Consider the following 12,772-nt stretch of genomic DNA (forward strand, 5'->3'; position numbering starts at 1 on the left):
TTTACGCACTCGTACTTTAACGCACACAAACACAACTTCTATAACTGAGATCATGGATTCATAGAAGGAAAACAATAATATGAAGCAATCTTTTGCTGAATTTATCAAGACATCTTGTGAGTGCTGAGTTGAATATATGAGCTTTACGCTTACTTGTTGTCTGTTGTGATTATAAACCAGTGTGCACCATATCACAGTATTACCCCATAATCTCTGTTAATTAATGCACAGCTCTTTTTACGCAAATTAAACAACGCGCGGCACCCCTGCAAACCCAGAATGAACTTTTCCAAAGAGGAAAAAAAAGCTTTTTGTGGATAATTTGGGGATTTTTCTTTCGTCCAATCCCCTGTGTTGATAGAAATCTGTGCCGTACCTCAGAGTAGTCAATTATCAAAGCTCCCCAAGATCATCAATCATGTGAGGAGATTGAAGTTTAGAGGAGGAGCAACAACGCTCCGGCCATCGATTGCACTGAAGCCCCTTTTGGAGGCTGCATGGGCACTTCTAAGCACAAAACAGAAGCAGGCCATCTATATCCCCTTTAGTATTTAGTTCCATCAATGCTAATATGGCATTATGGCTGTATTGATAGGTTCTCACATAAAGGCTCCATTTATGGTTATTTTTGTGATGGTCGAAATTAATTATTCACAGGTTAGGATTAAGGTAGACAACACGCTCAGGGAGAGAGGGGCTGTGGCTACTGTTGGAGGGTCAATAAACTCTCCCAACAAACAAAATGCCAAACAGAGTGGCTAGGGGGGGGATTAGAGAAATTTCAGGACTTTTTTTTACGGTAAAGATTTAATAAATTGAATCGTGACAACAGTTATGTTTGTTGGCATAAAGGGGGGTGGGAAGTATGGGACTGCAGGGTTTGACAAACGGCTGTGTGGACATTTCAACGTGCAATACCCCGGGAAGGAGCTGCAGAGCTGTGCGCAGAGAGCCCAGGCATCCACCGTCTCCAAGTCTCTCTTTCACACTCTGTAAACACTGCAGACTCTGCCATTGAAGACTCATATTTTCAAAAGCTAAATAACTATCGTTCATTTTGATTTGTGCGCTAACGCTTGACTCTTTTTCCACCCTACTCCATATGGACAAGCACGGTAAGTAACCTTACGCTGTATATATTTATTTATACCGCTTTGTCAGGGAGGCGCGTGCCTTCACGGCGCAGGGAAGGCAAAGTTTTGAGACTGGACTATAAAAACGCTGAATTCATTTTCTTATTCATGTTTGATCTTCCGCAAAAGCGCACGCGGCAGCTTAAACATCCAAATGCAGGAGCGATGTTTTTTTTTTTTTAAATATTCCTCTAGATGTTGAGATGCTGCCGCGTTTCGTGCACATTTATAGTGAAAATATGTGATTTGCCCCCGAGGAGAGTGATGTAAACACCCGAAGAGCGTGTGAAAATAGCTGAGGCTAATTACGCGTGTCCAATGCACGGCTCCACAGAAAGACATCCTTCCCTATAAAACTTCCACTAACGACGTGAAATTTTAAACTCCTTTTTGTGAACTAGCAATTAACGAGGAGAGCTATAAACACGAGACATCATCATTAACGATATTTAGGTTAATTCCTCTTAGTGACAGCATGGCACAAGTCGGTGTTTAATTTTCTAATTTTATTGTAATCACCCAATAGTTGATGAAAATTAATTTTCCTCGTCAACAAGACCTGTGCCAACTTTAACTCCCCTGCGTGTTCAAGCAAGATACCACCGAGGATACCCATCGCACACAATTACACGTTTTAATATCGTTGTCTTTAAGTGAAGTTCACGTTTCGAACATTTTCAGGTGCGGATACTCCACTCTTTATGAAAAAAAAAGAAGAAAGAAAATCAGTGGATGGCATTAACAGGCGGTAAAATTTCATCTGGGGGTGTCAAATGGAGGTCAGTTTAGGGTTAAAGCTCTCGGTGTCCGTGTGGGACATGGCCAGCTGCGTTTGGGTTCATTAGGGGAGGGAGAGGATCCATTTCAAGGAAAACACTACAGGGACAATCAGCAGGCTAAAGATCCGCCGCATGTCACATCCTAAAGGTGCACCAGAACTTCCACACACTCTTCTGTTTGCTCTTTGCAGGATTTAAAATCCCTCTCTCTCCCCCCCTTTCTCTCTCTTTTTACCCTGCAGGGCTTGTACACACACGCACAAGCCTGTTGCTAAATATGGTGAAAAAAAAAACGCATTGTTGGTTTAATTCCCTCAAAAAGATCACTGATATGAAACGAGCTTCAAATCCTCTTAGTGACCTTAAACACTCCTGGAGAAACAATCGGCGCTCAACCGCAGGAACAAATAAATTCGCCCTAATCTTGTTTGTAACTTTGTTCTTCTTTGGCCCTCTTCAGTGGGATTGAGATTATGTAAATGAGTCGAGCTAATGTATAGAGGCGCAGAGATAAGAATGGATCACAGATTGACTGCTGGAGAGGCTCGGAAAGTAAAAACCTCACAGTGTGTCTGTTTATTTATTTTTTTAACAAAATAAGAATAGCATACTGACGCGTTTTTTTTAAACTTTAAGATTGTTTTCTGCGAAATTAAAGCAGTACACTTTGGGTTTTGTCCCAATAACAAGAGCAAGGATGGGGAAAAAAACATCTCCACAAAATGCAGTAGGTTTACATCAGGTGTGGACCTATTTTATGATCATTTTATGTAATATTTGTAGATATTTGGCAGCTTCGTTGTTTTCCTCGTGCAGAAAGCATTACTTCAGTCATCTCAATGTGAACTCTTTCTGACCTCGAAGTGAAATGTGACTATAGGGTTTCAGAAAGTGGAGTGAGCAACTCAAATACTTGTAAAAGTTTCGCGACTAACTGTAAATTCTTCAGCTCCAAAGCCTCATTTTCCCCTCCACCGATTCTCAGAGTCTGGTGTCAGAGAGGGAGGAGGAGGAGAGAGACAGAAAGAGGAGACCAACACTAAATGTAACTGTGGCTTTTCCTCTTCATAGACTCGTTAGGGAATAAGCGGCCATGTAGCGACACCTGGCGGTCACAGTAGGCACCGAACTGCTGAAAGATTGTAACAAATGAGGGAAGGCCCAGAAAATAAATAAGAAAATGATTTACTCAATGAACACAAAATCGATCATCAAATATGATCAAAAGAGTTTTTTATTTTATTCAAACAGAATTGGTTGCAATCAAAATAATATTTTTTGACCGTATAGGTGGTTCAGTTTTAAAGAAATGGCCCTCAAACACTGGAGATTTTGTTTCTGTTACTTTTTATAAAATAATTATTCGAACTTTTGTCTCTGTTTTATTTCCGGAAGTGCTTTAACTATACATTCAGCTGAACAGTTTCCACATTTTACAGCTGATGTTTTTACAAGACTGTGACTGTGGTGAGAATAGAACAAAATGTGACTTTTTTTATTTGTGTTTCTTACTCTTTAAATGCATGCACACACATTTCTATTTATTCATGGATTTATTTGAATTTTACAGTAAAAAGAAATCTTAATCGATATTAATTTGAATCAGCCTGATATTTAATATAGAGCTTTCTATACATCCTCAAAGCACAATTATTGTTACAATATTTTAGCCTATCTGAACGACTTTTATCAGGCTTTTCCCCCTTAATGCCCTTTTAAATCAAAATGTGAACAAATAAAACATTAAAAGTTAAGTTATCCTTTACTCAAGAACTGAACAAATTATGAAAAAAACCCCACATTTATTTAAATCGTTTGCAAATCAGCGCGCGAATGTAGTCGTCAAACATAAAAAAATTTAGACATTTCTGTTGTAAGAAAATCTTTTAAAAATGTGTTTTATCTTGATATAATCATTTCAGCTTTCGAACTATTTCCCACACGAATTTCACAGCTCAATCGACCTCTTCCATAGCGTTAAATAAAAGAAATAGTTCCTCCGCTGTATGCCCTCGTGCACCCAGCTTGTGTGCAGCCTGCAGCTCCGCTCGGCTGTGACACACTTTGGAGCAGGTCACCGCCGAGATTAGAGCCCGTCGTTAACGCCTGTGCGGAAACACCAAATGCTGATTTAATGAGCTTGCTTTGGGTGTTTGTCCCAGAATACCTGGTGTGCATGTGTTAGCAACGCCACACACTGTAATCCCCGTGTTTCCCCCCTTTAACACGTGGCTTTAGGACAGGCAGCCTATACCCCTGCATATAAAGGCTCTTATGGAAGATTTGAGTGCGATTTCCTTTTTTTATTTCGCTTAGATTGAACGGGTCGGAGCCTATAAGGCCCGTATCCAGCCACATTACCACGTGTAATTGAGAGAAGTTTAAGTGCAGGCCGGGAAAGCGAGGAGTTAATAGCGGTGACCCTCTTGCTGTGCCTCTGTCGCTCATCATTTATCAGGCTTAAGGGGCTTAAACAGGCAGCGCAGACCCACCTTTTATTACATATCAAACCCTCTCTCCCTTATCTACATTATAGGAAATACATGCATCGTTGCCTGTTATGCGGATTTGGAAATAGAAACATGTCCAATAAAGTCGCCCTCCTCCGCTGATCACAGGAAATATGGCTTTAGGCGCTGTGCAGACAACCCCAGCGATTTAAGCCTTTATTAAATTGTCTTAATTCCTCCTCCTCTCCACTTTGAAATGAATCGAAATTTCGCTCTTGTGTTGTTTGTCCGGTACGGAAGCGCGGGGGAACGTGGAGTTGCGGGTGTTTTTCACGCTTCCAAACATGATTAGAAAGTGAATAAAAATTTGCAACAGAGTTAAAAGCATGTCAGCCAAAGTGCGTGAGAAGATGGAACAACGTGTCCACATCTGAAATAATGCAGCGTTGAAAGTGGGAACATTTAAGTTAGGCTGTGAGGAAGATTTTTTTTTTTTCCTTAATATTCAGCTCTAACTCACTCAGCAACGAAAGCTGCTTTTGTCCCTCTTGCAATTAATTAAAGGTGAGAAAACAGACAAAACTTCAAGGTGTGAAAAGTTGGGATATTTTTAGCCTTGTGTGACTTTCCTCTTTCGGCTTTATTTATAGCCCTTAATGAATTAAATGTCTTTTATAAGGAGGCAATTAGAACAGCTGCTGAGTCTTAACCTAAAAGTGTATTTTTGTGCTTAAGTAAAGGGGTTTTAGAGGTGATTTTTTTTAGCTGTCCTTGTTCATTTTTATTTGATATTTGGGTTTAAGAAAGGTTGTTTTTCTGGCTGGCACTGTGTTGGAGTTAAACTTCAGGGCCAAGCCTCAGTTGTCTGCTGCCTTTTCTCCAAGGAGAGCTCAGTCAGTCAGCCTGAACGCAGCTGCATTCACAGGGAGTGACCGCTTTTGATATTCTGGTCACACAACAGAGTAAACACTGCTCTCCTGTTCAATAAACATCATTGACAAGGTGCCATAGCCACATATTTTAAATACTACCTCCCTTTGAGCTTACATTTTTAATGAAAGTGTGTTTGTTTGTTTTTTTATCCCAGTCTTTATCATTTTTATATCGTGGAAAAATGTTGTTGTCTGATGACGGGCTGTACTGAAGCTTCAATATATAAACGACAATAAAGCATAATTAACTGTCCTTTGGTGTTCTCTTCTTCTTTGTCTCTGAAATGTGGTTTTTTTTTAGCGACACACAAGCTCAGAAAAAAAGATTTAACTGACTCATTACACACTCTACACACACCACAGTCTGCAAGCTAATCAAATGACTGAACCCCAGAGACAAAACTATTCATTAGACTTATAATAAACTTGCACTTAGTTCATCTTCCCTCAGTGCCTGACCTCTTGCTTCCTCCTGTCACAGCATGAAGCAGTCCAGGCAGAATAAATGCTTCTCAACCTTTAAGGAAAAAAAAAACATACTTTTAGCTTGAGACCAAAAAAAAAAAAAAAAAAAAAGTGTCTTACTCTTGACTCCCCTAGTTTGGAATGGTTACAAAGAAACACAATGCAGGCAAAGAAATGTGGATGGTTTGTTTGCTTTCTTTCCCCCTCCTGTTTATGTTCTGCTCTCTCCTTTCTCTCTTCTCCTTCTTTCCCTCTCCGCCCTCAACTCTGGTTCTGCAGGAGTTCACATGATCAAGCAAGGTACCCAGGTAATTATCCGGCATTGTCAAATAAAGCGGCCACTGATTCAAATGAGGAGTGAAATATCAAAGAGCGGCGATGCCTTTGCAGCCACTACTTATCCACACAGGAGACAAGAGAGGAGATCTGAGAGCTCGGGGACCTGCAGCGAGGCAACAACAACACTCAGCCAAACCTTCCCTGGATAGATAAATATCACCAGCGGAAGCAAAACATGCCCAAGTTCACTAAGAACACAGATTGTATTTGTATAACATCTCCTACTTGGCCATTATTAGCTTGTTTGTCCCTTTAAAGTGGCCACAGTGCAGCTTTAACAAGGCAGGGTTTTGCTAGACTCCCAGATCTTCCTTGTGTGTGTCCTGCTGTGTCTCTCTCAAAGGTCAGGAATTCATGAATCCCAAGCTGTCACAAGCAGAGCTGTCGTGCAATCTATCCTATATTTTTGGATCTGATACAAAGGGAGGAGTCAAGAGAGGCTGAGATTAGAAGTGAATAGCGCATTAATGTCTGGCACTGCAAAAAGTCCAAAGTCCTCAACCTAATTAGCCCAGATAACCGCAGCATTCATTTTAATTTGTCATATCATGTCCTCTTTGCAGAAAGTTGCTCTGACTGGAATAAAACTTTTTTTTTTTTTTAATCAGCATGCACTACTTTTCTTTTTATGTCTTTTTTCAGCATCCAGCATCAACTGATCAACTTCATCATTTTTTTTTCTGCTGTGTAATGATGCCTTGATTTTCTGCAAAGCCTGCCAACAAGACCTTTGACACTTCGACACAAGCGAGTGGAAGGTGATCTCGATGAACAATGTCATCGCTCTGGAAACAAAACAGCCGACAGAGTAGAAAGCTCATTTCTGCTCCGGAGCAGACAAGCGGCGTCCTGGGACTTCAGCGGGAGCACACAGAGAGTACCTGTAATTTGACTTGCCACGTCTAAATGGAAGTTGAATGGGTTACATTGTGCTACAACAAATAAAATGCTCACAATGCTTTAGTGAGTGTTTTTCGTGGTTGGAGGCGAAATAGGGTCGGTGACGATGTTTGAGTGTTTAATGCAATAAACACACAGGCTTCCCCTCCCTCTGGCGTATGGAAGGCTCCCAGGGACACTTTTGCATGTAAATATTCATAGGGAGATGGGATGGGCTATTAATTATTAAGCACTGAACAGAAGTGTAATACTTCAGCATTTAACGCATGAATCTTATTATTTTTTTTATTTGCTGCACCTGAGGAGGAACATTTCCGAGGTGAAAGGAGACATTTCTCACACAATGTTTCTGGTTCTGAGGCTGGATGAAACTAAGGACGTGTTCAATAATGACGACTTTGAATAAATAACAGGTAAAAGTTCAGACAGGGGGTGTACATAATTCAAATCTGAGCTGAAAGGCAAGTTCAAGTATATTTCTCTCTGTTAACCTTCCATCAAACGTTGTGGCGTGCTGTTAAATTCTAAATGTTCTTCCTTTTTCCACTTTTTTTTTTTTTCACTAAACATATAGCCAAAGTTTGAGTGCTTTTTCGGAAAGTTTCCAGGTGAACTTCACGATTCCTGCAGCTCTTTGCCTCTGCACAGCATCATAACAGACTGACACAGCGTGATGGAGCTGGAGTGAGGCCACCAGGGAGGTGTTCTTCGAGGTCCATACCTGTGCTTTCACTGCAAAAAGGTAGAGACTGGAGACAAGAAGCTAGAGAAAGAAAGGAACGGTGTATACTTGTGGTATAATTAGCACAGACAGTGTTTTGGTTTAAAGACGGCAAAACATATATCTGTATGTGTTCAGTTTCTCCTGTTTCCTGTTTATCGTTTCTGACAACACTTTACACATTTGCAGATTCAAAACAGTAAAGGATTTTTACTTACAAGCGTCAGGGAGAAAATGACCTCGATACTATCAGGTGTTTGAGAGTTCATATCGTATTGTACCTCTGACAGGAATTAACCAGTGATCCACATCATCTGCCCTGACATGAGTCAAAATCAAAAAGGACACTGCCGTTCTATAAGATCCCTGCAGTTCAATTTCAAATCACTCGTGCCCCGGAAAAACTCAGTACCATCTGAGTGGAATTGAATTAACAATTTCCCTAGCTGATTTGGTCTTTTAAAGCCCTCATTACACAGAAGCATTGTATATATTACAAAACCCCTTAGAGGAATATGGAACGAGGAGTCTATGTTCATCCCATCATCACCAAGTTGTAATATTCTAATCAATTAGCATGGATGAGCTAATTGTCCAATCTCTCACTTGCTAATTAAGCCAGGAAATATAAATGGGACAAACTAATGCACCATTTTTTTTTCTTTTAAAAGGGGATGCACAAATTGAGCTCATGCTTTAGTTAACGTGGTCGCGTTCTTCAGAGAGTCGTCAATATGTATGAGCTTACATCAAAGCCCAGAGACAGAAATGAGGCCCGCACAAAAGCAGAACACATTTCAAGATCCACAATATGCAAATGTGTTGGTTTTTGTTGAACTCCAGTGTTTGCATAACTTGGGCTGACACAGTGTACGGGAGCTTTTCTGTGCCACTTGTGTACAGACGACAAAACACGCCGTCCTTTGGGATGTTTTATTTTTAAAAGGCACTCTCAGGAGCGCTGCATAAATACACTGAATCTCAGTGCATTTTGTTAGCACGCTTCTTGTTTTTCCAAATCACTGCAGCCTAAATGTGTCTGAAATTACATAATTTTAAGTGAGAGAGGGGTGGGTTCAATGGGAGTCACGTGGCATGTCATACTCCGTGGGATGTTTCCGTCACAGTGCAGACGAAAGGGCGTCAACACTTGACCAATCCTGAGGGTTGTTTTGAGCAACGCAAAATAATTACAACGACTCGAGTTAACAATCGAATACCAAATGAGACGCTTGAGGGATACATCACAAAGATGTTTTGCTCGTGTGACTGTATACTTTTGTTTCTTAAGAAGTGGCTCTTAACTGGCTAACAGAATGATTCACCAAAACAGAAAAAAAATAAAATAAAAAAAATAACGCAGCAGTCAAAGCAGGTACAGCGATTTAACATATATGAACACAAATGTAAGCTCAAAATAGATCTAGAAATATACAGATACAGCTCATGCAAAGACAGTAAGATTTAAAATTGTTTGGTACTCCGTTACGACTTCTTCTGTTTCAACCTTGAGCCACAGAAAAGGATTAGGCCCAGAATGGCGGCCAACTTTTTTTTGTTTTCACTCCTTGCTCCTTTGTTCTGTTGTTGTCAAATTTGAAATTTAATACTATTTTTCACCTGACTCCATGCGCAGAAAAGACATCCTGCGTTCTCCTTTAATATTCACTAGTTGTTAATTATTAAAGGTATGTATTTGAATTATAAATATACTAGTTATACAGAAGTAGGCAAAGCAGGCATATAGCCCGAGGCTAAATTCCTCCATTACCCATTATTTTCCAGTCTGCCGTCTCCATATGCCTGCCTCCTATTCCTATGTCATCTCAAAAAAACACTGAGGCATTCCTTTGTACTTACCTACCCCCCTCCCCACTTTGGCCACCCGAAAAAAAAAAAAAATCTCCTCCTCCATACATATGTGTGCTGCTGCCTTGAAGTAGGATGTCACACTTGTCTTAAATATAATGAATCACTATCTTCAAGGCATCCCTGGATCCCAAACACTCCCCGCAGAAACCTGCCTCGTCCTCCCCCGTTCCCGAGCCTTCCTACATGTCACAAATCATCCGTTGTGGAGGGCTCTCCGCTAAATCATTAACATTGTCAGAAATGACTGGGCCAAGAACGGGATGAGCCCAGAGATGCAGCAGAGACGTGCGTAACGTGTGATTGGGAATATAGAATGGTAAACAAAGAGACACAGCCTTATACCCGATCTTTTTCCCTTTTCCTCCACGTTCCCCTTTGCCTCCTCTTTTATTTTTATTTTTTTTTGTTGTTGTTGTTTTTTTTTTAGTTCTCTCCTCTTCCATGGGATTTCTGAACAACAACAAAAAAGTACAGCAAGAGGAAAAGTAAAGAAGCTGTCAAAGAAGTTTAGCAACTCTTGTGAAATTTGTAGCCTCTATTCGCCAAACTGCTGCAGAGTTTTTTTCCTTAAAGATCTGTTTTAAAGTAACACATAAATATATATATAAAACAACAACTGTGCTGAACAAAGTCATCTAAGAATGTCTCTGGGCCATTTTAAAACAGGAATCTTTGGGTCCACAGTTGAGAGGATAATCAAAAATATGACTTCTCTCCCCCCATTCTGGTTGTGTTAACCTGAAGTGGCTTTGTTGTTGCAGAATTATAATTCTCCTGTCATACAGCATTATAGTTTGTTCCATATATGTGTCGAGCCTTAAAACGCACGCTTCCAGATGTGAAGCCTCTTATCAGGCGATTTCCATTTAATGCTATAGCCCCACTTACGCATACACTCCTACCTATGCTATCATCCATCAAAAGGATTACTAATTTTCCTTCAATTTCCGTTGCTCTCCCAAGAATCTAAAGGATGATTGATAATAGACGGAGAAAAAGCACAGTGGTACTGTTTTTAACCTTGCTAGAGTCATTAATCCGCTTTATACCCATGAAGGTAGTAAAGGAGACAATGAATTAGTCATTAAAGCACAGGTCAGTTTATTAGAAATCCTGATTGAACTGTAAAACGACTTCTCCCGGGCAGCCGCCGAGAGGATGGAGGAAATCTGCAAAAACCAGGGAGAAGAGAAAAAAAGGAGCTGAGGGAAGCAGTCAGAAGAATTCCTGCAGGAGTGCATTTTCTTTTCAGGAAAATGACAAGAGGGGTGTAACAGTAGCCATCGTTCAGCTGACAAAATAAGGCCTAATTAGCACGCGCTGCGTAACTGAACACAGAGAAGAATCGCATGCCGAATGTGATCAAAGTGTAGGGAATGATGCTGGTCTGTCAGATGACGAGAGCGCAGACATGTAAAGACAAAAACAGAGGTGATCATTTATTTGGTTGAACTTGCTCTATGTTTCTATAGTAACATGTAATGTTGCCTGTGTGACTGCCGGCTTATGTTTGTCACCATTTATTAAGCCATGTGGTGGTTGGCTTCACTCCACAGGAAAAGTTCATGACGGCCTCGGATGTTTGGTGATCCTGAAAACGGAGGAATGATCTAATGACTGCTGGTGGTTTGTGGTGTTGTATGGGGAGGGGGGGAGGGGGGTCGAAAAGGGACCAGACTGGGAGGATGTAATGGATAGGATCAAACCAAAACAAGCCACAAAGTTGGCACTGTTAAGCTATGAGTTCAACCTGTGGTGGCCTGGAGTAGAAAAGTTCTGCAACTGCTGGGATTTAACTGCTTTGACATCGTGCATCGGAGCTGTTTGAAACATTATTTAATGTACGATTTGCATCTATAATCAGGGCGGCACCTTTCACATTCAAAATCTGCACACACACACACACACACACACATGCACGTGCACACACACACACACACACACACACACACACACACACACACACGTGTTACATTCAATAGTTTCTGCTTGTAAACAGCAGCCTTCACAAACACGTACTCCTGTTATAAGAAAGCAGCGTGACAGCTGAGATATGCCATTATTAGCCAGCATCCTCTCTCATGTAAACATCTTACTCCATTAAATGGTGATTCTGCAGCCTGTGTAAACTCCGTCTTCATGGCAGCAAACAGAATATTGTTTATTTATGTAAACAAGGGTGTTTGCGAATGGGATATGAAGATCAATACAAACAGAAGATACGGAATATGACCCAAAGGGGGGATGGGTGGCTGAGGAAAAGTCGGCATAGATGTTTTTTTTTGTTTGTTTGTTTTTTTGGAGGGGGGGGGGGAGGTTACAAAAAAACTTTGTATTTGCATTAATCGTGCCCTGTGAGATTGTTTTGAAAGCAATCACAGCTCGAGGGCTTTTAAGTGCTGATTGCGAGCTGTCACTCAAAACAGAAAGGCCACTTATCACAGTGGTGGACTTCAGACAAGCTGGCAGGGCGATGAGGTTGAATGTTTTGTCTATGCCAAAGGAATTGAACTGAGTCACTTAAAGGAATGTCTGTAACCGACTCGGCTTTGTGTGTGCGTGCACGAGGCCTTGACTTACGCCATTGTGATTTCTTGTTTACAGTCATGTCTGCAGACTGTCATTTCAGACTGTCTCACTCCCTAACTAAATGGAACTTTCATTTCCTGCTTTGTAAATGAGCCTCTCCCTCTGCTTTTGTTTGATATTTATTTATTCAGTTTATGTGACAGGAACGATGCACATTAATCAACATCTCAGCTTTCACATCACTGTAAACGTGTCACACCCTCTCTCTCTGTCCTCCCTCCTCTCCTCTCTCCTCCATCATGGTGCACTAGCCCCAGCGTAACTCCAATCAGCGAATCAGCACCGTAACTCTAATGAGCAAAATTGCTTATGAGGGGAAACTGTTTCCGATGGTAGGCCCGATGATTAATGTGCACTGACAACATGTCTTTCCTCGAGGAGCTTTGCAGGGCTATGGCAGCTGCGTGACGCCACCTCCTCAAAGATGCCCCCTCTCCCTCTGAGAGGCTGACATCCCACAGGGAGAGGAGAAACTGGAGGAAACTAGTGAAGGGTTTACCACAACTCAACACTTATTATGTTCACAACTGTAAAAAAAATAAATCCTTACCTAATGTTTCTAAATGTTATGACACACAAGTGGGAACCAAAA

Source organism: Symphodus melops, assembly GCF_947650265.1.
Source record: "Symphodus melops genome assembly, chromosome: 19".
Classification (NCBI taxonomy): domain Eukaryota; kingdom Metazoa; phylum Chordata; class Actinopteri; order Labriformes; family Labridae; genus Symphodus; species Symphodus melops.